We start from the raw sequence: 26,044 nt of genomic DNA on the forward strand, positions 1-26,044 counted from the left end.
GGCATTAATAAATCATGTTCTTTTCGTATATCTTTACAACTGATAACAGTAGTTCATCCGCAATATGCTCATTTCAAAATTAAATTTACAGCCCTGAAATAATGTTATTGCTTTAATTTCGATGTCCCGCCCTCCACGGTTTGATCAATGAAAAAATATGTGCGTGTGTCACATCCAGGTTGCCAGTTACGCACCACCACCTTCGTCGTGCTACTGCCACCGGTAAAGTTACTAAACATGTCAGACCTTAGTAAATCTAAAAGGTGTCGTTACGACTCTCAACTTGATTATAACAAAGCCAGGAACAAAATGAGGATTTGTATGGGGGATGCCCTTGTAAGATGGAGATGATTGAAGGCGGAGAATTTTTTTTTTTCATCTGACGCCAAACTTGATAATTTCCTCCCTTATAGGTAAGTCAGGCATGTAGGTTTTCTTATTACTTGTAATAGATGGAAATGGACATTCCGTATGGAAACTATATTTTCTAATACAGTCTATGACCTTGTCTAACAAAGCTAGTGTGTTCCTGCAACAAATGCTTAGGAGCGAAGCACCATCACACAAGTATAGCTTACCATGCGAGACCGGACAATGGTAGTGTCAGTGCCTATTTTGTTTTCAATAGGCTGATACCCTGAGGAAATGCGTTCCAACATAAGCACGGCTAATTGGGGTTTCTTGTACTGTGTCACGATCCGAGTAGCGGATCATGGCATATTCTGGTTTTGGTTCTGTTTTGTATCTCATCTTGTTATTTGACTTCCTTAGTTCCTGGTGGCACTTCCTTTTTTTTCTGTTTCCATAGTTACCCATTTGTGTCCACTGCCTTGTTTTTCACACGCACCTGCTTTTTGATTATCCCTTCTATTTCAGCCTGCCCTTGTTTTTCATTCGGTCTCGGATTCTCGTTTTCTATCCCGGGTCACGTCGCAACCCTCGCTTGTGGTAAAGAATTTTTGTATTCGTTAGCTTACACACTATTCTTTTGTTTGCTTGTCCCTATTTCACATGCTAGCGCTTTTTATTCCTTCTAGCTCCCATGCTAGTTCAGTTGGTTTGTCTCTAGTGCTTTTGTGGCAGTATTTCTGTTCTTAGTTTGTTTTTGTAGTTAGAAATAAATCATTCTTACCTTCACGCTGTGTCCATCTCAAACTGCATCCACGTGAGAACAAGAACCACACCACGATGCCAGCTAAGCGTCACATACTGTACGTGCATCAGCCAGGGGGTGGTATTCGCATGGCACCATTTAATGCAGGGGTAGGGAACCTATGGCTGTAGAGCCAGATGTGGCTCGTTTGATGACTGCATCTGGCTCTCAGGTAAATCTGAGCTGACATTGCTTGACACGATAAGTAATGAATAATTCCACTTGTAATCACAGTGTTAAAAATGATGTTCAAAATATAAAACATTCTCATGCATTTTTAATCCATCCATCCGTTTTCTACCGCACCTGTTCAAGAAGTTACGTAAATGGTAAGAAGTTATTTATTTATTATTGGTTAGTGTGGGGCTTGCCCTCCTGGGGGTTCTTCAGACCACCAAGCACCGACTTGAGAGCCTGTTTCAGGGTTACAATATTGTTTTATTTTTCAAAAAGTCTCTCAGTTGCTTTCCAGCAATTGTCTTTTTCTCTTTCGTTCTCGTACTCGCGCTCTGGCTCCCGCTCCAACCCTGTCTCTCCTCCTGGCTGCTGTTTATAACAGAGCGACAGGTGATTAGATAACAAAGCCAACGTAGGCCATCTATGCACCTGTCGCTGATTTCGAGGCCGATCCTGGCAACAACCCGCTTCGCTGCAGGCCTGCAGGCCACGCCTCATCCACAGTGAGCTTCAGAATAACAATGTTATTACAAAGAATAAGAGACCTATTATACTCTAGAAATGTTAGTCTTGATTAAAAATGCACGCGTTTGTGTTCAGTGTTAAAAAAAATATATGGCTCTTACTGGAAATACATTTGAAAATATTTGGCTTCTTGGCTCTCTCAGCCAAAATGGTTCCCGACCACTGATTTAATGCATTTAATGTAATGATTTTCTATTTTGTGTATACGATTTTTGCGTAACATCGGTTGCCTCACAGAATTGCACTCTGCACTGGAAGATGGCGATGTGCATACAATTGAAGAGAATGCAGTGTGTCAGGTAAGATGCAACATGGGGTTATGCGGAACGAAATGTGGCGGTAATTTTACTGTTGGCCTTGGCTTGCCATCAAAGTAGGTTTATGCAATATATAATATATTATATATTATTATATATAATTATTTTGATGGTGGTCCGTGCGGTCAAACTAGACATTTTAGCGGTGTAATGCCAACAATCTGTCCCGACTCCCGACAAAAACATTGCTGCGAAGCTTTACAAATACATTTGTCTAATCGACATAAGTAAAATGTGGTATAATTACTTAGTAAACCATCTTGCAAGAAGCATAGAGAAGAGAAACCTACAGCGCAGGACTCGTTGATTGCCATTTGAAGTTCCTTGGAGTAGGATTCAGATTTGACTGCCTATCTGGCAACCTCACTCATGGAGAGTGAGGGAACTACGGAATTTCTACCGTATTTCAAATTCGGCACAAAGCAGTCGAAAATGTAACGTTCTTTCTGACAACCTCCAAACCCAGACTCGTCCATCAGATTGCCAGATTGGAAAGTGTGATTCATAACTCCAACGCATCTCCACTGATCTAGAGTCCATACATCACTGGACTTGGTGATGTATGGCTTAGACCAGGGGTCTCAGACACGCGGCCCGGGATAAGTTATTTTGCAGCCCGCACCTTGCTATTTAAATTAAATATAAGTGTCAATGTGAATGGCGCTTGACAGCACCATATTTGCCACAGCTGCCAACCTTCACGATTTTTCCAGGAGACTCCCTGAATTCAGGACAATTATTCTCTCGAACATCTGTCCAATTTCTCCCAATCAACAATATGCAATGGGTGCCCTTTCGAAACTTCCTTTGACGTTTCCTACAACCTGTACCATCAACTACAACCTGTACCATCAACTATCGAATTTCAGTCATACGTTTAACTTGGCTTTTAGATACACACTTCAGCGCATGAGCATTTTTTATCATTCTTGCAGCGTGCCGGCTCAGTCGCAGGTAGTGTAAGAATTCTGTAAACACACGCTAAGGACTGCAAGGCATACTTGATCAACAGCCATGCAGGTCACACTGAGGGTGGCCCTATAAACTAATTTAACACTGTTACAAATATGCACCACACTATGAACCTACACAAAACAAGAATGACTAACACATTTCGGGAGAACATCCGCACCGTAACACAACTTAAACAAAACAAAACAAATACCCAGAGTCCCATGCGGCCCTAACTCTTCCGGGCCGCGATATACACCCCCGCTACCACCAAATCCCGCCCCCCCACCGGTTGAAGTGGCGAGTTAGGGCTGCAAGGTGTTCTGGGTATTTGTTCTGTTGTGTTTGTGTTTTGTTACGGTGCAGATGTTCTCCCGAAGTGTGTTTGTCATTCTTGTTAGTGTGGGTTCACAGTGTGGCGCATATTTGTAACAGTGATAAAGTTGTTTATTCAGCCACCCTCAGGGTGACCTGTATGGCCGTTGATCAAGTACGTCTTGCAGTCACTTATGTAAGTGAATCAAAGCCTCATTTGAAATGTTGCTGTGATGCAAAGGCGAATGCGACGACTATTTGGAGAGTGCGGTAAAGTCAGTTCTGATACTGTACAGCGCTCCTTTAATACTGTTTGCCGCGAGAAAATCGTGACAAATTTTGGGGAGAACGGCTATCCCCGGAATTGTCGGGAGGTTTGCCGAAATTCGTAGATACCTGGATAAAATCGGGAGTGTTGGCCATTCTAGGAAGGTGTGTTCATTAAAAAAGTGCATGTTAGATTTGTTAAGAAAACCTTTTCTTGCGGCCCAACCTCACCCAGTTTCTGCATCCAGTGGCCCCCAGACAAAATGAGTTTGAGACCCCTGGCTTAGACAAAGTTGCTCGGCCATGGAAAAGCATTCTATGAAGCTCTCTGTGTTCTGTACGTGGGTTAATTGGAAGGTCACATGAAGTTTGGAGCTCTGTAGCAACTGTCTGTGCAGAAAGTCGGCAACCTTGCTTCAGCATCCGTTGACCCCTCTCTGTCAGTTTAGGTGGCTGAGTTGCTGTTGTTCCCAAACTCTTTTTTTTCTTTTAATAAAGCCAACAGTTGATTTTGAAATATTTAGGAGCTAGGAAATTTCACGACTGGATATGTTACACAGGTGGCATCCTATGACAGTTCCATGCTGGAAATCACTGAAAGTGGCTCATTCTTTCACATGTTTGTAGAAACAGCCTCCATGCCTTAGTGCTTGATTTTATACACCTGTGGCCGGGGTTAAGTGATTAGGATACCTAGTTCTGATCATTTCAACGGGTGGCCAAATACTTTTGGCAGTATATTGGTATATGTTGCATGTCCTGCTCCGTCCAGACAAAAATCAAACATATGTTTTGAGTAGACCGTTGACATGCACGCTTTACTGGTAAAAAATGACACCGATTTGCCTAGGTTTGCGATAAAGTTGCATGCATTGAACAAAGTTGCGAGGCTGCACATATTTCCCTCAGGATTGTTTAAATTTCCATGAATTAAATACTTTGTGAATAATTTGTGTTGTTCCCTCTCAAGTTTCCTGTAAAGTATGTCAATAAAAATCACCATTTTGCATATTAATTCAAACTAAATGTATTAACCCATTGTGTTTACTTTTTTTTTTTTTTTTTTTTACATTTTAGTGTCTGCTGATTCTTTCTTTGACGGCTCTTGGATAATTAATGCAGGCAACAAAAAGTGAAGAACCGTGCTACTTTCTGATCAGGGTGCCAAAACTGTGCATGAATATTTCAACAGCGTCGCCAGGAGGGCCGTGGCAGCTTCTGGAATGCAAATAAAGTCATACAATCCACAGCTAATGAACACATTAAACAAACAACAGCAGGCCTTAAAAACAAATGGAGGTTGTTTTTGTTTGTAGGTTAGCAGCGTGACACGGAGACAGCGAGGAGGAGGACAACCACAGGTGTGCGGCCTCAGCCAAAATAGTGTCTTTTATAGAGAAACACCACTATTTTCTGTCAAAATACGAACAGGAAGCCACAATCCATAATTCAAAAAGCCATCGCCGTATTAACTAACAACTGCTGCCTGATTTATTTTTCAGCGCTGACCTGCTGGACGGCCAAGAATAGCACTCTAGTCTGATGGGTCTGGTTTATGTTCGCTGCAGCACATAGGTTAGTGTCAAACACCCGGGCCGCTTAAAAAAACATGCCGTGTACATATATGGTGTTGGATTTAGACTCTAGTCTGACATCCTCCGTATGACAGGGGAACTCCAATGCTTTTTGTTGTAGGGCCTTTAAAACATTAATGTTTTCTATGAGACAGGTGCGTTCTGCGGTTTTTAAAAGACCAAAGGAAAAAAAAAAAAAACTACTCAAAATGCTCTTGTCAGACTGTATTTTTAAGGACCTATAGTGCATAAACTTAAGTCAAACATTGTCATGATCTATGGTCTGGTTTATGTTTACTTATTAGTTTCACCTGCTTCTGGTGTTTGGGACACGCACCTGCTCCAATCAAGAGACCCTTATTTAAAGGCCTACTGAAATTCGATTTTCTTATTCAAACGGGGATAGCAGGTCCATTCTATGTGTCATACTGGATCATTTTGCGATATTGCCATATTTTTGCTGAAAGGATTTAGTAGAGAACATCGACGATAAAGTTCGCAACTTTTGGTCGCTCATAAAAAAGCCTTGCCTGTACCGGAAGTAGCAGACGATGTGCATGCAACGTCACGGGTTGTAGGGATCCTCACACCCTCACATTGTTTACAATCATAGCCACCAGCAACAAGCGCAATTCGGACCGAGAAAGCGACGAGTTCCCCATTAATTTGAGCGAGGATGAAAGATTCGTGGATGAGGAAAGTTAGAGTGAAGCACCAAAAAAAAAAGGGGGATGGATCCAGGCGACGGCAGTGTGAGTAATTCAGATGTTACGAGACATAATTAATAGGATAATTCTGGAAAATCCCTTATTGGCTTAGTGTGTTAATAGTCTTTTAGTGAGATTTTAAAGTCATACCTGAAAGTCGGAGTGCTGCGGTGAATGTCAGTGTCTCAGAGAAGCCAATGGAGGAGCCAAGATCACAGCTGCCTTTTTGAAAGCTACAGGAGGAGGTGGCATAATCCACTCAAGTCTCCGGTAAGAGCTGACTTAATATCACAATTTTCCCATCCAAAAACTTGCTGGTTGACGCAGAGAAACATGTTCGCTTGACCGCTCTGTGTTAAAGCTTCACAACAAACAAAGAAACACCGGCTGTGTTTCGGTGCTAAAGGCAGCTGCAATCCACCGCTTTCCACCAACAGCATTGTTCTTTACAGTCTCCATTATTAATTGAACAAATTGCAAAAGATTCAGCAACACAGATGTCCAAATTACTGTGTAATTATGCAATGAAAAGAGACGACTTTTAGCCGGAAGTGGTGCTGGGCTAATATGTACCCTCCAACCCGACACGTCACAAACAGGCGAAATCATACGCGTCATCATTCTGCGACAAATTTCAACAAGAAACTCCGCGGGAAATTTAAGAATAAAATTTAGTCAACTAAACCGGCCGTATTGGCATGTGTTGCAATGTTGTTATTTCATCATCGATATATAAACTACCCGACTGCGTGGTCGGTAGTAGTGGGTTTCAGTAGGCCTTAAAGCCTGTCTTTGCCAGTCAATCAGCCTGGCATCATTGCATGTTTTAACGCGATACCATAGTTCATGTTGTTCGCGTCATGTCGTGTCCAAGTAAGTTTTGTTTGTTCCACGCCATAGTTCAGTGGTTCTCAGCCTTTTTTCAGTGATGTACCCTCTGTGAACATTTTTTTAGTTCAAGTACCCCCTTAATCAGAGCAAAGCATTTTTGGTTGAAAAAAGAGATAAAGAAGTAAAATACAGCACTATGTCATCAGTTTCTGATTTATTAAATTGTGAAACAGTGCAAAATATTGCTCATTTGTAGTGGTCTTTCTTGAACTATTTGGAAAAAAAGATATAAAACTCACTAAACACTTGTTAAAAAATAAATAAGTGATTAAATTATAAATAAAGATTTCTACACATAGAAGTAATCATCAACTTAAAGTGCCCTCTTTGGGGATTGTAATAGAGATCCATCTGGATTCATGAACTTCATTCTAAACATTTCTTCACAAAAAAAGAAACCTTTAACATCAATATTTATGGAACATGTCTACAAAAAAATCTAGCTGTCCACACTGAATATTGCATTGTTGGATTTCTTTGCACAGTTTATGGACTTACATTCATATTTTGTTGAAGTATTATTCAATAAATATATCTATATAGGATTTTTGAATTTTTGTTATTTTTAGAATATTTTGGAAATATCTCACATACCCCTTGGCATACATTCAAGTACCCCCAGGGGTACGCGTAGCCCCATTTGAGAACCACTGCCATAGTTTATACTGTTTTGTTTCATGCCATAGTTTATATTTGTCTACCTCATGCCCTGCTAAGGATCCTTGAGTTGGATTAATAAATATGTTCGTACTTTCACGCCTGGTCCGGAATAGTCCGTTTGCATCCCAGGTGAACAAACTTGACCCCCCCCCCCCCCCCCATTATGGCAAACATTCTGTACAACATGAGTAATTTGCTGTATTTAAAGAACTGCTGGGAAAAAAAATAAGTACCCCCAGGGGTACGCGTAGCCCCATTTGAAAACCACTGCCATAGTTTATACTGTTTTATTTCATGCCATAGTTTATGTTTGTCTACCTCATGCCCTGCCACGATTTCTTGAGTTAGATTAATAAATGTTCCTACCTTCACGCTTGGTCCGGAATAGTCCGTTTGCATCCCGGGAGAACAAACTTGCCCCCCCCCCCCCCCCCCCCATTATGGCAAACATTCTGTACAACATGAGTAATTTGCTGTTTTTAAAGAACTGCTGGGAAAAAAAATAAGTACCCCCAGGGGTACGCATAGCCCCATTTGAAAACCACTGCCATAGTTTATACTGTTTTATTTCATGCCATAGTTTGTTTGTCTACCTCATGCCCTGCCACGATTTCTTGAGTTAGATTAATAAATGTTCCTACCTTCACGCTTGGTCCGGAATAGTCCGTTTGCATCCCGGGAGAACAAACTTGCCCCCCCCCCATTATGGCAAACATTCTGTAAAACATGAGTAATTTACTGTATTTAAAGAACTGCTGGGAAAAAAAATAAGTACCCCCAGGGGTACGCGTAGCCCCATTTGAAAACCACTGCCATAGTTTATACTGTTTTATTTCATGCCATAGTTTATGTTTGTCTACCTCATGCCCTGCCACGATTTCTTGAGTTAGATTAATAAATGTTCCTACCTTCACGCTTGGTCTGGAATAGTCCGTTTGCATCCCGGGAGAACAAACTTGCCCCCCCCCCCCCCCCATCATGGCAAACATTCTGTAAAACATGAGTAATTTACTGTATTTAAAGAACTGCTGGGAAAAAAAATAAGTACCCCCAAGGGTACGCGTAGCCCCATTTGAAAACCACTGCCATAGTTTATACTGTTTTATTTCATGCCATAGTTTATGTTTGTCTACCTCATGCCCTGCCACGATTTCTTGAGTTAGATTAATAAATGTTCCTACCTTCACGCTTGGTCCGGAATAGTCCGTTTGCATCCCGGGAGAACAAACTTGCTCCCCCCCCCCCATTACGGCAAACATTCTGTAAAACATGAGTAATTTGCTGTTTTTTAAAGAACTGCTGGGGAAAAAATAGTCATAGCTGCTGTTTTAGGGATTAGCAGCAAAAAAATTCTCGGCAAAAGATTCTCCATATAAAGGGTGTGAAAGTCAAGGCCCAAGGGCCGAATTAATGATCTATTAAAGTTAAGTTAAAGTAAAAGTTCCAACAATTGTCACACACACACACACAATGTGTGTGGTGAAATGTTTCCTCTGCATTTGACCCATCTCCATGTTCACCCTCCTGGGAGGTGAGGGGAGCAGTGAGCAGCAGCGTATGCCGCGCTCTGGAATCATTTGGTGATTTAACCCCCAAGTCCAACCCTGTGGCCCCTGGGATGATATTTGATTAGCATTAGAGCCGGCCCGCAGGCCTCAGCTGCCTGCTGCTGTTTTGCACGCACCAAAACTCCCTCAGTGCTGGCGCTAGGAAATTTCAAAATCATCAAGTCATAAAAATGGGGTTCCACTGTACATTTTTGGGGTCTTATTTTTTTGTCACCGTTTTGCTAAATGAATGCTTTATCCTGTTATATCTCACATTTTCTATCGTGTTTTGGAAAAAGGTTGTGATAAACGTTACTGAATTATTTAAATAAAAATAATACAAAATAAAACAAAAGTTTATGCATATGTAAATGTATTCAGTTATAAACATTCATTCACTTTCTTCATTCCTTCGTGAATCTAAACCAGGGGCCCACAAACAGTTTTTTTACAGCCCGCGTGATGAGTTTGCCAAGTATTAAAATGGCCTGTTTTTTGGGGGGGGAACGAAAAAAAACTGCTGTTCTAAATGTGTCCACTGGGTGTCACAATAACAATTCTGTTAGGCAAGCAAACGGTTTACGCCGGGGCCAAGCAAGAGGTTCACAGTAAAGGGGGACTGTGGCTCCTCCTCCTCGACCCACATCAAACTTAAAACCTGACGTTTTTATGTCTTCTTCTTTGAACACACCAAAATTTCCCTGTCAAACTCAAGAAAAGTGAACTTAACCGTTTTGAATAGTTTTTACCTGTGTTTCTTACGGATTGATACATGGTATTTAAAACCTAGAAGAGTTAATATTTGTTTTTGTTCAATCCCAGAAAGACTGTGACTTAAAGTTTAATCCTGGCTTTGTAGACACACTGAGACCAAGTCAAAGCTCATTGTGTTTTTGAAGCTGCACCGATTTCCTCAGAATTTTCAACAAATTTGAAAGGTTTTGTCCAGAGGATTATTTTTGATTTGTACGCTTTCAGAATGTGCTTGTTCTATTTTGGGCCAAATTAAGTAAAACAAAGAAAACGACCTGGAGTTGTCTTCATTTTTAAGTTATCATGCCATGATTATGGTATTCCGGCCCACTTGGGATTATATTTTCCTCCATGCGGCCCCTGAGCTAAAATGAGTTTGACACCCCTGATATAAGCTTTACTGCTGCCTGTTTTTTTTGTTTTTTTTCCATTTTTTCATTGTAATATTTTCAGAATGTGTTTGTTCTATTTTTGGCCAAAATAAGAAAAAAAAAAAACAATTTGAAGTTGTATTTGTTTTTTAGTTCTAATGCCATGATTTTAATAGTCAGGCCAGCGTGTGCACAGACTTTCCTCCATGCGGCCGCTGAGCTAAAATGAGTTTGACACCCCTGCTCTATCTGAAAGGCGAGTTCTGCTGTTTTTGAGGATCAACTGCAAAAACTCATTAAAAATAATCTGTATGAAATGGGAATTCTTCTGTGTTTTTCTGGCTTTAAGAAACAAATACATTGTGGTAGTCAGTAACAGTTTCATGTTTCAAACATTAAGCAGAGTGAGTCATTCAGTTTTGAGGAAAAAAAAAATATGGAATCATGAAAAATAACCACAAAAAAAAAACAGCTTTTATAACTTGCGGTACTCTTTATTAATCTTGCTCCAACGGTCCCTTCTCTGATTGATGTTGTCAGATCAGCTTTGCAAGTTGGAGTCTTGTCATGAACCGTTTTCTTCAATTTCCACCACACATTTTTATTTGGTTTGATATCCGGACTATTTGCAGGCCATGACATTCAAGAAATGTGCTTACAGTTTTTGCTCCATAGTAAAGTTAAAGTTAAAGTCACAACGATAGTCTCACACACACTATAAAAATGGGACCCGATACCTACCTGCTTGAAACTCAGCATCAAGGGTTGGAATTGGGGGTTAAATCACCAAAAATGATTCCCGGGCGCGGCCGCCGCCGCTGCTCACTGCTCCCCTCACTTCCCAGGGGGTGATCAAGGGTGATGGGTCAAATGCAGAGAATAATTTCGCCAAACCTCGTGTGTGTGTGACAATTATGGTACTTTAACTTTAACTTGACACACACGAGGTGTGGTGAAATCATCCCCTGCATTTGACCCATCCTCATGTTCACCCTCCTGGGAAGTGAGGGGAGCAGTGAGCAGCAGCGGTGGCTGCGCTAGGGAGTCATTTTAGTGATTTAACCCCCAAATCTAACCCTTGTTGCTGAGGGCCAAGCAGGTGTCACATCTATGGGATCATGTTTTGTTTTGGTCATGTTCGGTTTTGTTTTTTGGACAATCAGTTCCTGTTTTCGCACTTCCTAGTTTGTTTTGTTACCATAGCAACTCATTAGTTTTCACCCTGTCCTCATGTCACACCCCTGTCCTCATGTCTCACACCTGTTTGCACTAATCATGTCCATTATTTAAACCTGGCGACTTTATCTCTACTCCCTTCATGCCATGCCATGCCATGCCTGTTAACCACACTGTTCATAGTTTCCCTTCTGCCCATGCCACGTATTTTTTTTTTATGTCACAGTTATTGAGTTTTGTCTTTTGTCCATAGTCATGCCCTTGTGCTAGTTTATGTTTTCAGTGGTCAAGTTTGTTCTCCGCCACTGTGCGCGCCTTTTGTTTGCTTCCCTTTTTGTAGTTTTTAAGTATAAGACATAAATATGTACTTACATTCACATCTTGCTCATGCCAACTTTCCTTTGCCTCGGAAAAACAATCAACGCCCAAGTCCAAGTTTGACAGCAGGGAGGCAATGGGTCGCATTTTTAAAGTCTTTGGTATGACTCGGCCCGGGTTTGAAATCACGACCTTCCAGTCACAGTGCGGACAATCAAACCACAAAGCCACCGGGCAGATCTGAGCAAGATGCATTATCATGTTGAAAATTATGTCATCATCTCCAAACATCCTTTCGACTGATGAAATAAGAAGTGTCCAAAATGTGAATAACGGCTTTAATCCCATTTTCTGTAGGTGGTTTCTTACAGTTCTGTCACAGATGGTGACTCCAGTTTATGCCCATTTCTTTTTCATTTGTTTCGCTGTTCATATTCTGTTTTTAAGACATGCCTTTTGTCATGGCCCGTCACGTGTGCGCTGCGCTGTACACACCTCCGGGAGCGCGCCAGGTGTGTGTCAGTCCGGCTGCAGCAAGCAGCTGCAATCATTCACCGGCAGTCAACACACCTGAAGCTGATGATGAGACCTGCCTTCGTAAGCCAACACAACCTGCTATCCAGGGCCAGAACGTAGCTACCTGTTCAGTACACCTCCTGTCGCCCTTCCTTGTCGTCGAAACAAATACATTTCCCCCTAAAAATGCGAATTATACTCTAGTGCAACTTATACAAACCCCGTTTCCATATGAGTTGGGAAATTGTGTTGGATGTAAATATAAACGGAATACAATGATTTGCAAATAATTTCAACCCATATTCAGTTGATTATGCTACAAAGACAACATATTTGATGTTCAAACTAATAAACATTTTTTGTTTTTGCAAATAATCATTAACTTTAGAATTTGATGCCAGCAACACGTGACAAAGAAGTTGGGAAAGGTGGCAATAAATACTGATAAAGTTGAGGAATGCTCATCAAACACTTATTTGGAACATCCCACAGGTGTGCAGGCTAATTGGGAACAAGTGGGTGCCACAATTGGGTATAAAAACAGCTCCCCAAAATATGTTCAGTCTTTCACTTTCAAAGCTTCAACAATTAGTTTCCTCAGTTCCCAAACGTTTATTGAGTGTTGTTAAAAGAAAAGGTGATGTAACACAGTGGTGAACATGCCCTTTCCCAACTACTTTGGCACGTGTTGCAGTCATGAAATTCCAAGTCAATTATTATTTGCAGAAAAAAAACATAGTTTATGAGTTTTAACATCCAGTATGTTGTCTTTGTAGTGCATTCAACTGAATATGGGTTGAAAAGGATTTGCAAATCATTGTATTCCGTTTATATTTACATCTAACACAATTTCCCAACTCATATGGAAATGGGGTTTGTTTATGTTTTTTTCTTTCTTTATTATGCATTTTCAGCCAGTGCGAATTATAATCCGAAAAATACGGTAACACAAAACTTTTTTTTTAAATGATAAATAAATGGGTTGTACTTGTATAGCGCTTTTCTACCTTCAAGGTTCTCAAAGCGCTTTGACACTACTTCCACATTTACCCATTCACACACTGATGGAGGGAGCTGCCATGCAAGGCGCTAACCAGCACCCATCAGGAGCAAGGGTGAAGTGTCTTGCTCAGGACACAACGGACGTGACGAGGTTGGTACTAGGTGGGAATTGAACCAGGGACGCTCGTGTTGCGCACGGCCACTCTCCCCAGTGCGCCACGCCGTCCCTTTTCTTCATCTTGTCACGCCCATGGGTTTAGGTATTGCTTTTGTCATGTTAGGTTTTATTTTTTGGACACTCGGTTCCTGTTCCTGCACTTTCTTGTTTTCTTTGTTGCCATGCCAACTCATCGATTTTCACCTCACCCTCATGTCCCGCCCCTGTCCTCAGTTCTCACACCTGTTTGTAATTATCATGTTTGGGGCAGCAAGGCATAGTAGGTAGAGCGGCCGTGCAAGAAACCTGATGGTTGCAGGTTCGCTTCCCACCTATTGACATCCAAATCGCTGCCGTTGTGTCCTTGGGCAGGACACTTCACCCTTTGCCCCCGGTGCCGCTCACACTGGTGAATGAATGATTTGGTGGTGGTCGGAGGGGCCGTAGGCGCAAACTGGCAGCCACGCTTCCGTCAGTCCACCCCAGGGAAGCTGCGGCTACTAATGTAGCTTACCACCACCAGGTGTGAATGAATGATGGGTTCCCACTTCTCTGTGAGCGCTTTGAGTATCTAACAATAGAAAAGCGTGTTATAAATCTAATCCATCATCATCATGTTCACTATTTAAACCTGTAGTTGCCAGGTGGTCAGCCTGGCGACTTTTCATATTCCTCAACTGCCTTTATGCCACGCCATTGCTGTTTGTTCTCTGCCCATAGTTTCCCTCCTGTTCATGCCAAGTAAGTTTTTGGTTTTGTTATGTCACAGTTGAGTTTTGTTTTTGTCTCTAGTCATGCCATAGTGCTAGTTTTGTTTTCTAGTCAAGTTTGTTCTCCGCCCTCGTGCGCGCCTTTTGTTTGTAGTATAAATAAATATGTACTTCCATTCACGTCTCGCTCGTGCCAATTTGCCTTTGCGTCGGAAAACAAACTATCCCATAATCTAAGCCTTGACACATCTTTTTCCATTTTCAATTATCTCTGAAAGAGGTCCAGGGAGCCACTAGGGTGGCGCTAAGGAGCCGCATGTGGTTGCTGCCCCCTCCCCACCCCCGACCTAGTCCAAAGATCATTGTGTATGTGACAGAGCGCTTTGCTGTTTTAAGAATGTACTGCCAAAACAATTGTTTGTGTAACTTTAGTGTGAAGCCGGCTAATGGTTTTCTAAATAGCACTGCAGTCATCGGGTCCACTTTTGGTCTTTCAAAAGATGAAAAGAGGCCCTGAAAGAATATTATTAAATATGAATATTAAATGAAAGTGCCAAGACAGAGGGATTTGATTAGGTCACTGGGAATAATGCCGGCCTTGGTGTGTTTATTTGTCCACATGGTTGGAATCTTGTCATGCAGCGCCAAAGTCGGAACTAATATTCCAACAGCTCGCGTTAAATCGACTGCAGTAATTGAATAAATAAGAGGGCGACTTTGATTGATGTTGGGAGGAAGTCCCGCCCCCCCCCCCCCAGCATTTACATATTCATGCCTCCGTAGCCTGCAGGGTTGAAAACAATGGCGGCTTGTCTGCTTCTCATTACAGTAAACAGTACACCTCGCCGAGTGCGCTCGACTTCCGAGGACGGGGTTCGCGTGCTTCGAAACGAAAAGACAGATTTCCCATCAGCTCGCTCTTTTGGTAAATAAAGAGCAGCGGAGGCGTGACTGACAGCGAACGTGGAAGTATGTCTCTATTTCGTGCGGGTTCCACCCCGCCGCCTCTCAGAGAGGATCAGTGTAATTCCACTTCATTTGAAACATGCAACCAAGACTGCAGTGTTGCCTTTGGCTTCTGCGCCTTCAAAATCCCACTTGAAAGGTGTCAATCACAGCGGGCCTGCAGCAGTCATCGAGCAAGCACTCAATCACCAACAATGAAACATCATATTTAGTTACCGTGGCCCCAAAAAAAGGCCGGAGCCTATCACAGTTGACCTCTGGTTGAACCTTGGACTGATCACACGTCATTTAGAGCGCTAACACGAGAAACGGACAAATATTCATCAAATTTATACACTTTGCAGGGTCACGGGGAGCGCTGGAGCCTATCCCAGTGGACTTTCAGATAAGCTGCGGTAAACTGGTAGATCGTTTTTTTACTCTAGCCTCAGAACTGTGATTGACAGGTAGCTACTATTGGAAGTAACTCACCTCTTACCTAAACTTCAACTGGGATAGGCTCCAGCAGAAGATAAACAGAATAAAAAACTGGGACATAGTTGTCTTACTCTAGCCTCAGACTTATGATTGGTAGGAACCCGCCTCTTACCTAAACGTCAACTGGCATAGGCTCCAGTTTTCATTTGATCGAGCAAAAGATAAATTCACTAGAGAATTGGTGGATAGTTGTGTTTAGCACTGTGATTGACAGGTAATCAGTCTTGGGAGTAACACGCCTCTTACCTAAACTTAAACTGGGATAGGCTCCAGCTTCCTTGTGATCCAGCAGAAGATAAACAAAACACAACACTGGTAGATTGTTGTCTTACTGTAGCCTCAGAATTGTGATTGACAGGTAGCTACTATTGGAAGAAACCCACCTCTTACCTAAACTTCAACTGGGATAGGCTCCAGCTTCCTTGTGATCCAGCAGAAGAAAAACAGAATAAAACACTGGGAGATAGTTGTCTTACTCTAGCCTCAGACTTATGATTGACAGGTAACTACTCTTGGTAGTAACCCGCCTCTTACTTCAATGTCAACTGGGATAGGCTCCAGCTTCCCTGCAATACAGCAGAAGATACACACATAATATAAAAAACTGGTAGATAGTTGTGTTACTCTATTGCTAGAACTTTGATTGACAGGTATCTATTCTTGGGAATACACCTCTTACCTAAACATCAACTGGGATAGGCTCCAGTTTTCAGGAAAAAAAAGGAAAAATTCACTAGAGAATTGGTGGATATACTGTATGTGTTCCTCTAATGTCAGCACTGTGATTAAAACGTAATCAGTCTTGGGAGTAGACTGCCTCTTAACTAAACTTCAACCGGGATAGGCTCCAGCTTCCTTGTGATCCAGCAGAAGATAAACAGAATAGAAAACTGGGAGATAGTTGTCTTACTCTAATCTCAGAATTTATGATTGACAGGCAAATAATCTTGGGAGTAACCCGCCTCTTGCCTCAATGTCAACTGGGATAGGCTCCAGCTCCCCTGCGATACGGCAGAAGATAAACAGAATATTTAAAAAAAAATGGTAGATAGTGGTCTTATTCTAGTGTTAGAATTTTGATTGACAGGTATCTGTTCTCTATGAGTAACCCGCCTCTTACCTAAACGTCAACTGGCATAGGCTCCAGTTTTCATGTGATCGAGCAAAAGATAAATTCACCAGAGAATTGGTGGATAGTTGTGTTCCTCCAATGTCAGCACTGTGATTGACGGGTAATCAGTCTTGGGTGTAGCCCGCCTCTAACCTAAACTTAAACTGGGATAGGCTCCAGCTTCCCTGTGATCCAGCAGAAGATAAACAGAATAGAAAACTAGTGGAGAGGTGTCTTACTCCAGCTTCAGACTTATGATTGACAGCTAACTACTCTTTGGAGTTACCCGCCTCTTACCCAAATGTCAACTGGGATAGGCTCCAGCTTTCCTGTGATCCAGCAGAGAATGAACAGAATACAAAACGGGTAGATAATTGTCTTACTCTAGTCTCAGACCTTTGATTGACAGGTAGCTACTTTTGGGAGTAACCCGCCTCTTACCTAAACGTCAACTGGGATAGGCTCCAGGTTCCCTGTGATCCAGCAGAGGATAAACAGAATAGAAAACTGGTAGACAATTGTCTTACTCTAGTCTCAGAATTTTGATTGACAGGTAATTACTCTTGGGAGTAAACCGCCTCTTACCTAAACGTCAACTGGGATAGGCTCCAGCTTCCCTGTGATCCAGCAGAAGATAAACAAAACACTGATTAATAGGTGTCTTCCCCTAGTGTCAACCCTTTGACAGTTAATCAGTCCTGAGAGTAGCCCGTCTCTTACTTAAAAGTCAACTGGGATGGGCTCCAGCTTCCCTGTGATTCAGCAGAAGATAAACAGAATAGAACATTGATTGATAAAAGTCTTCTTCTAGTGTCAGCCATTTGAAAGCTAATCAGACCTGAGAGTAGCCCGACTCTTACTTAAACGTCCACTGGGATAGGCTCCAGCTTCCCTGTAATCCAGCAGAAGATAAACAGAATAGAAAACTGGGAGATAGTTGTCTTACTCTAGCCAAAGACTTATGATTGACAGGTAATTATTATTCGGAGCAACCCGCCTTTTTCCTAAATGTCAACTGGGATAGGCCCCAGCTTCTCTGTGATCCAGCAGAAGATAAACAAAACATTGATTAATGGGTGTCTTGCCTAGCACCAACCCTTTGACAGTTAATCAGTCCTGAGAGTAGCCCGTCTCTTACTTAAAAGTAAACTGGGATGGGCTCCAGCTTTCCTGTGATTCAGCAGAAGATAAACAGAATAGAATATTGATTGATAAAAGTTTTCCTCTAGTGTCAGCCATTTGAAAGCTAATCAGACCTGAGAGTAGCCTGCCTCTTACTTAAATGTCAACTGGGATAGGCTCCAGCTTCCCTGTAATCCAGCAGAAGATAAACAGAATAGAAAACTGGGAGATAGTTGTCTTACTCTAGCCAAAGACTTATGATTGACAGGTAATTATTATTCGGAGCAACCCGCCTTTTTCCTAAATGTCAACTGGGATAGGCTCCAGCTTCCCTGTGATCCAGCAGAAGATAAACAAAACATTGATTAATGGGTGTCTTCCTCTAGCGTCAACCCTTTGACAGTTAATCAGTCCTGAGTAGCCCACCTCTTTACTTAAAAGTCAACTGGGATGGGCTCCAGCTTCCCTGTGATTCAGCAGAAGATAAACAGAATAGAACATTGATTGATAAAAGTCTTCCTCTAGTGTCAGCCATTTGAAAGCTAATCAGACCTGAGAGTAGCCCGACTTCTTACTTAAACGTCAACTGGGATAGGCCCCAGCTTCCTTGTGATCCAGCAGAAGATAAACAGAATAGAAAACGGGTGGATTGTTGTCTTACTCTGGTCTCAGAATTTTGATTGACAGGCAACTACTCTTGGGAGTAACCAGTCTCTTACTTAAAAGTCAACTGGGATAGGTTCCAGCTTCTGTGAGTCAGCAGAAGATAAAGAAAACAATAGGTGTCTTCCCCAATGTCAGCCCTTTGACAGCTCATCAGTCTTGGGAGTAGCCCGCCTTTTACCTAAACATCAAGTGGGATAGGCTCCATCTTCGCAGTGACCCTGAACTCGATAAGTGCAAGGAAAAGTTAAAAAAAAACAAAAAAACCTCAGTGCTCGTTTTAAGCCAAACAACATCGACACAACCTGGGTCGCAGCCCACTCTAGGAAAATAAAAAGATGGAGTTTTTCAACGGGGGATAACTCATCTTTCTTTCCACAAACACTTTGGTGAATGATGGACATCACCGAGCAAGTGTGTGAGTTTTCTGGAGGAGTCCTGGAGACGGCACAACAATCAAATAATAATAATAATAAAAACTCTCTGGTGTGTTTTGCCGTGCGATCGTTGCACTTTTTTCTTCTTCTTCTTTTTTTTTTCTTTGCGAGTGATTTGTCATGTTTGAACTGGTGAGGTCTGCAGCCGTGCAGCCAGCACATTCCTGGTGGAGGGAGCCCAAAACAGGATGAAGATAAATGTTTTACTTTGCTTGTTGCAAAGCATGTGTTCAAATGTGCGTTGATGTATATGTCAAATGAATATTGATGTATAAGTAGGCACTCTATGTGGTAAAACTACTGTTCCCTGCACTGTTTCCCCCATCCATTCCTCTGTCAGCGCACAATAGAGCATAATTCCCTGCTTGGCATGGAGAGTTGATATAAAACCTTGTTACAATAAATATGTATATATTATCACACGACTTTTATGCTTAAGGGCCGTTGCTATAGTTATTATCAATTGTGCTAAAATTGTATTTTTCTCTGTCTGTGCAAAGCTGGCAATACAAAAGATTGCAAGCCAGTCTGGTATCGGTGTTTGTGTCCAGAAACGGCCTGCTGACTGCCAAGGCTGAACACCGTCGTGACGCGGACAGAGCAGAGACAAGGCGATATCAATCAATCAATCAATGTTTATTTATATAGCCCCAAATCACAAATGTCTCAAAAGGACTGCACAAATCATTACGACTACAACATCCTCGGAAGAACCCACAAAAGGGCAAGGAAAACTCACACCCAGTGGGCAGGGAGAATTCACATCCAGTGGGACGCCAGTGACAATGCTGACTATGAGAAACCTTGGAGAGGACCTCAGATGTGGGCAACCCCCCCCCTCTAGGGGACCGAAAGCAATGGATGTCGAGCGGGTCTAACATGATACTGTGAAAGTTCAATCCATAGTGGCTCCAACACAGCCGCGAGAGTTCAGTTCAAGCGGATCCAAGACAGCAGCGAGAGTCCCGTCCACAGGAAACCATCTCAAGCGGATCAGCAGCGTAGAGATGTCCCCAACCGATACAGGCGAGCGGTCCATCCTGGGTCCCGACGAGCGGTCCATCCTGGGTCGACTCTGGACAGCCAGTACTTCATCCATGGTCATCGGACCGGACCCCCTCCACAAGGGAGGGGGGGACATAGGAGAAAGAAAAGAAGCGGCAGATCAACTGGTCTAAAAAGGAGGTCTATCTAAAGGCTAGAGTATACAGATGAGTTTTAAGGTGAGACTTAAATGCTTCTACTGAGGTAGCATCTCGAATTGTTACAGGGAGGGCATTCCAGAGTACTGGAGCCCGAACGGAAAACGCTCTATAGCCCGCAGACTTTTTTTGGGCTCTAGGAATCACTAATAAGCCGGAGTCTTTTGAACGCAGATTTCTTGCCGGGACATACGGTACAATACAATCGGCAAGATAGGATGGAGTTAGACCGTGTAGTATTTTATACGTAAGTAGTAAAACCTTAAAGTCACATCTTAAGTGCAGAGGAAGCCAGTGCAGGCGTCAGCGTCAACACATTTGCATTTTTGTATAATTATATATTGTTGTGTTGGGCGTGGCCTGCGGACTTGCAGCGAAGCGGGGTGTGACAGAACCGGCTTCGAGATTAGCGACAGGTGCGTAGATGACACAGCTGAGAGTGTTTGTCTAATCACCTGTCGTTCTGTTAAAGGTAGCAGTCGGGAAGGAGTGGAGGAGTTGTTGATGGTGGTTGGCGAAGCACGAGGGGAGCGAGAGCAAGACAGACCGGTCTTAGGGAAACCATTCATGTGCTCGATCGAGGAAAGACAATTGTTGGAAAGCACATAAAGACTTTGCACGAAGTGGCGTTTATTGTAAAATAAACATTATTGATGACCCTGAAAAGGAGTGGTGATGTTGGTGACTGGTGGCCCAAAGAACGCGGAAGGAAGCGGCTTCCACAATTGTGTCTAACTGGAATTGTCGAGATTATCCCTTTGGTGATGTAAACAGGGACTACATTTAGAACATAGTTTGGATCTGTCACTAGAATACAACCCAAAACACATGTCTCCTCATTGAGCCAAATTGAACTCTGTCTCTGCATAATTCCTTGCTTCTCGTCTGTTTAATAGATGTCATCAGTGTTTGAACCTGACACAACTCTAGAAAAGATCTGTGTTGTCTCTGAATGACACTGACTAAAAAGGGCACAGTAGAATATTTCATCTCCTGCTGATTTTGTCAAATTATCCCCTTAAAAAAACATGAACAGATTGTTTGTGTCATGTCTTGTGATCATGTTTTGTTTAGTTATGTTCTGTTTTGGTTAAGACTCTGTTGTTTCCTGTTTTTGCACTTCCTTGTTTTGTTACCATAGCAACTCATAAGTTTTCACCTGTCCTCATGTCTCGTACCTGTTGTCACTGCTATTTAAGCGGTCTGTGTCTGTTCTTCGTCCTGGCAACATCACTACCTATCACCAACTACCACCTCCTTCACACCCTCGATCACCTGCTACGCACCATGCAGTCCCGTTCTCGTTCCGTTCCAAATAAGTTTTTGTTATTCATGCCATAGTGCTAGTTTTTGTTTTCATAGTCAAGTTTGTTCTCCGCCCTTGTGCGCGCCTTTTTTTTTTTTTTTGTTCCTGTTTGTTTAATTGTAGTGTCAAAATAAAAAGATGTCTCTACCTTCAGGCCGTTTCCGGTCCAAGTTCACTTGCATCTCGGGAAAAAAAACACCTCATAGTCCAAGTATTGATAGTTTGGTGGATTCATTTTCCCGGGTTATACCAAAAAAATGTTAAATAAGAAATATTCATTCGTATTCGATTGAGCAAATATGCACAGAAAAATCCAGTTATGCCTTGGTTTTTGTTAGTAGTCCGTTCCAAAACAAAGAAGAGTTTTTATCCCACTAAAATGATCTAAATCCAATGAATCCGCTCCAAACCTCCGAAGTACACTATATTGCCAAAAGTATTTAGCCACCCATCCAAAATGATGAGTGTCAGGCGTCCTAATCAATTGGCCCGGTGTATAAAATCAAGCACTTAGGCATGGGTTTCTACAAACATTTGTGAAAAAAATTGGGTTTTCTCTGTGATTTCCAGCGTGGAACTGTCATTGGATGCCACCCGTGCAACAAATTCAGTTGTGAAATTTCCTCGCTCCTAAATATTCCAAAGGCAACTTTATTATAAGAAAAGTGAAGAGTTTGGGAACAACAGCAACTCAGCCGCCAAGTGGTAGGCCACGTAAACTGGCGGAGAGGGGTCAGCGGATGCTGAAGCGCATATTGCAAAGACTTTCTGCACAGTCAGTTGCGACAGAGCTCCAAACTTCATGTGACCTTCCAATTAGCCCAAGTACAGTACGCAGAGAGCTTCATGGAATGGGTTTCCATGGCCGAGGAGCTGCACCTAAGCCATGCATCACCAAGTCCAATGCAAAGCTTGGGATGCAGTCGTATAAAGCACGTCGCCACTGACTCCAGAGCAGTGGAGACACCTTCTCTGGAGTGATGAATCACGCTTTTCCATCCGGCAATCTGAAGGACGAGTCTGGGTTTGGAGGTTGCCAGGAGAACGCTACATTTCAGACAGCGTTGTGCCGATTGTGAAATATTGGTAGAGGAGGAATTATGGTGTGCGGTTGTTTTTCAGGAGTTGGGCTTGGCCCCTTATTTCCAGTGAAATTAACTTTAAATGCTCTAGGATACCAAAACATTCTGGACAATTCCATGCTCCTAACATTGTGGGAACAGTTTGGAGCAGACCCCTTCCTATTCCAACATGACTGTGCACCAGTGCACAAAGCAAGGTCCATAAAGACATGGATGACAGAGTCTGGTGTGGGTGAACTTGACTGTCCTGCACAGAGTCCTGACCTGAGCCCGATAGAACGCCTTCGAGATAAATTAGAACAGAGACTGAGAGCCAGGCCTTCTCGACCGACATCAGTGTGTGACCTCACCAATGCACTTTTGGAAGAATGGTGGAAAATTCCTATAAACACACTCCGCAACCTTGTGGACAGCCTTCCCAGAAGAGTTGAAGCTGTAATAGCTGCAAAAGGTTGCTAGAACGCTACATTTCGGACTGCATTGTGCCGAGTGTGAAAGTTTGGTAGAGGAGGAATTATGGTGTGCGTTTTTTTTTTTTTTTCAAGAGTCGGGCTTAGCCCCTTAGTACCAGTGAAAGGAACTTTGAATGCTCCAGGATACCAAAACATTTTGGACAATTCCATTGGATGGCGTTTCAAGTTTATATGTGAGTAAAGGCAGGTAATCCGATGTGCCTATGGTATGAAAATAGACCAGAATATACCTGCTCATCTGCATTGCACCCTATAATTTGGTGCGCCCCATGAAGCTCTCTGCGTACTGTATGTGGGCTAATTGGAAGGTCACATGACGTTTAGAGCCCTGTAGCAACTGACTATGCAAAAAGTATTTGCACTATGTGTCAGTTTGCATGGCCTACCACTTGGTGGCTGAGTTGCTGTTGTTCCCAAATTTTTCACTTTTCTTATAATAAAGTTAACTTTGGAATATTTAGGAGTGAGGATATTTCACGACTGGATTTTTTGCACAGGTGGCATCCTATGACAGTTCCACGCTGGAAATCACAGAGCGGACCATTCTTTCACAAATGTTTGTAAAAACAGTCTCCAGGTCTAAGTGCTTGATTGTATACACCGGGCCAATTGGTCAGGGCACCTCATTCTCATCATTTGAATGGGTGGCCAAATACTTTTGGCAATATAGTGTATATATAAAAAAAAAATGAATAGCAAACTATTAGTGTTAGCAGAGTCCAAAAGTCCCACTGGTACAATATTTGAAATTTCAAGAACAACTGGACTGACTTTACTGCATTTGTGGTTGATTGCTTTAACATCATTGGCTGGCCGTCAAGTTTCTTTAACATTAAACACCAAGTCAGTTGTAGCCATCACAAATACCAAAAGTTATGAGGCTAATTCCTGCTTTACGAGCAGTTTGGACGCACTTCCACGAGGTACACCACCAGATACCACCTCTGGCATTCATCGGTGACCAGTTTGAGGCTTTCTCCAGCCGTAGAACAAATCACTTCTGATTCCTAAGTGAAAACCTGCATCTTGGATCTTGTCTTTTTCCAAAGGATCTGACCACAAAATAGAAACTAAAACCTTTTTTTTTTTTTACGATTGACCTCGTAAATCCTGAAAGAAAAATGCTTCCCCAAAGCCTACTCATAATAATCACCGATGAAAACAAAGTGTCCCGGTTTACTCGACCCTGGACAAATATGTCGGACAAAAAATAATAATAATAATGCATGACCACAGCAGCGAAAAAAGGCTAGGGAAATGCCTTCCTGATGTGAGCTCGGGCATGGTGGTGTCACCACCAGAGTTGTGTGCAGGGAGGGTCACATGCACGCTTCAAGGTGACGGAGATGGTTCGAGGAACTAACAGGCTCTGAGACTAAACATGCTAAAAGACTTCATCCACACATGCTGACAGGCAATGACTCCCTTATGGGTGCAAGAAACACAGCAGGGTGCATTTTGTCATGCATCCATTGTATATTGTACAGGATTGATTATTATTTTTATTGGCTAGTAGTCTGTTTATTTCAATTGTTAGTTTTTTCCTTTATTATTATTTTTTCCTTTGTTATTTATTTCACTCCATATTTGTTCCCAGTACCGCATCTTAAGTTGGAGTCTTCAATCTTGTTATGTGCTAATATAATGACAACAAAGTCCATTCTATATTCTATTCTATTCATTGGCGCATTTTCTTCTTGGTTTGTGGTCAAAGGTCTGGAGATTTGGTATGTCAGTGTTGTCCAGCTGTACCTTAGACCAGTGGTCCCCAACCACCGGTCCGGTCATGTGACGCATTTGTAACCGGGCCGGAGAGAAGCATTGAATAATTTATAAAGGACTGCATTTTCTTTGACTTCACTTTGGCCTGTCCCACCTGACCGGGGGTGTTAAACGGGTTTTCATTGAGGGCCTCACCCATACTTGCCGACCTTGAGACCTCCAATTTCGGGAGGTGGGGGGGTGGGGGAGCGTGGTTGGGGCAGGGGGCTTGGTTAAGAGGGCAGGAATATATTTACATCTACAATTCACCAACTCAATATATATTATATATATATACATACACATGAAATACTTGACTTTCTGTGAATTCTAGCTATATATCTTTATTTTATTATATATATAAATAAAATAAATAGTTGAATTTCAGACGGCACCTATCAAATACACAGTGATAAAACCGTTTTACTAACTGTACTGTGCTTGCTGGTTACTAAAAAAAAAAAAACACCAACACTTACCTTTCACTATTTGAGTAACCTTTGTTCTGCCATTTATTTCTTCATTTTGCTCGTCGACGGTGTAATATATTGGGTTAGAGTCAATAACCAGGCAAGGTGATGAAGTTATGTCTCTTTACTGGGCTTCAGAACAGACTCCCTCTGTCAGGTGCCCAACAGCACATAAATCGTTGGCCAATCAAAAAGCAACCCCATAACGCTATAGCCAACATTTACCAGGAGATGGCAACAGACAACATAGAATCTATTACAGGCGGTGTCGCCATGGCTGTAACTTCCTCGTTCTTCTACTTCGTCTCCTTGTGTGTGCAGTTTTTTATTCAAATACGTAGATGTTGTAACATGATTGGGCAGGCAAGCTGTTTATATAGTGGGAAAGTGGACGTGAAAACAGGCTGTCCCAACTCAGGTACGCAATTCCGGCTGAATTTCGATAGAAATTTTCTTCCGGGAGGTTTTCGGTAGAGTCGCTGAATTTCGGGAGTCTCCTGGAAAATCCGGGAGGGTTGGCATGTATGGCCACACCGCAATCATGGCCGACTATTAGAGGGCCGCTTGTAACCATAAATAATTAACGATTTTGCCTATGAATTTAAATATCTTTTTAAATTTTAACGTAAAGATTATGTGGAGGTTGCCCTACAGTGGGTTCCTCAGACCACCAAATACTGCCACGGGAGCCCGGATCAGGTTTCGTTGTCCAGCAAAATGTCTGTCCGCGTCTTGTCTCTCTCGCTCCCACTCCAGCTCCAACAACGTGTCTCATACTAGCTGCTGCTAATCAAGGCGACAGGTGATTAGATAACAGGCCCACCTGGGCCATGCACACACCTGTTGCTGTCCGTGGCGCATTTGTAACCGGGCCGGAGAGAAACATT

Source organism: Nerophis ophidion, linkage group LG19 (assembly GCF_033978795.1).
Source record: "Nerophis ophidion isolate RoL-2023_Sa linkage group LG19, RoL_Noph_v1.0, whole genome shotgun sequence".
Classification (NCBI taxonomy): domain Eukaryota; kingdom Metazoa; phylum Chordata; class Actinopteri; order Syngnathiformes; family Syngnathidae; genus Nerophis; species Nerophis ophidion.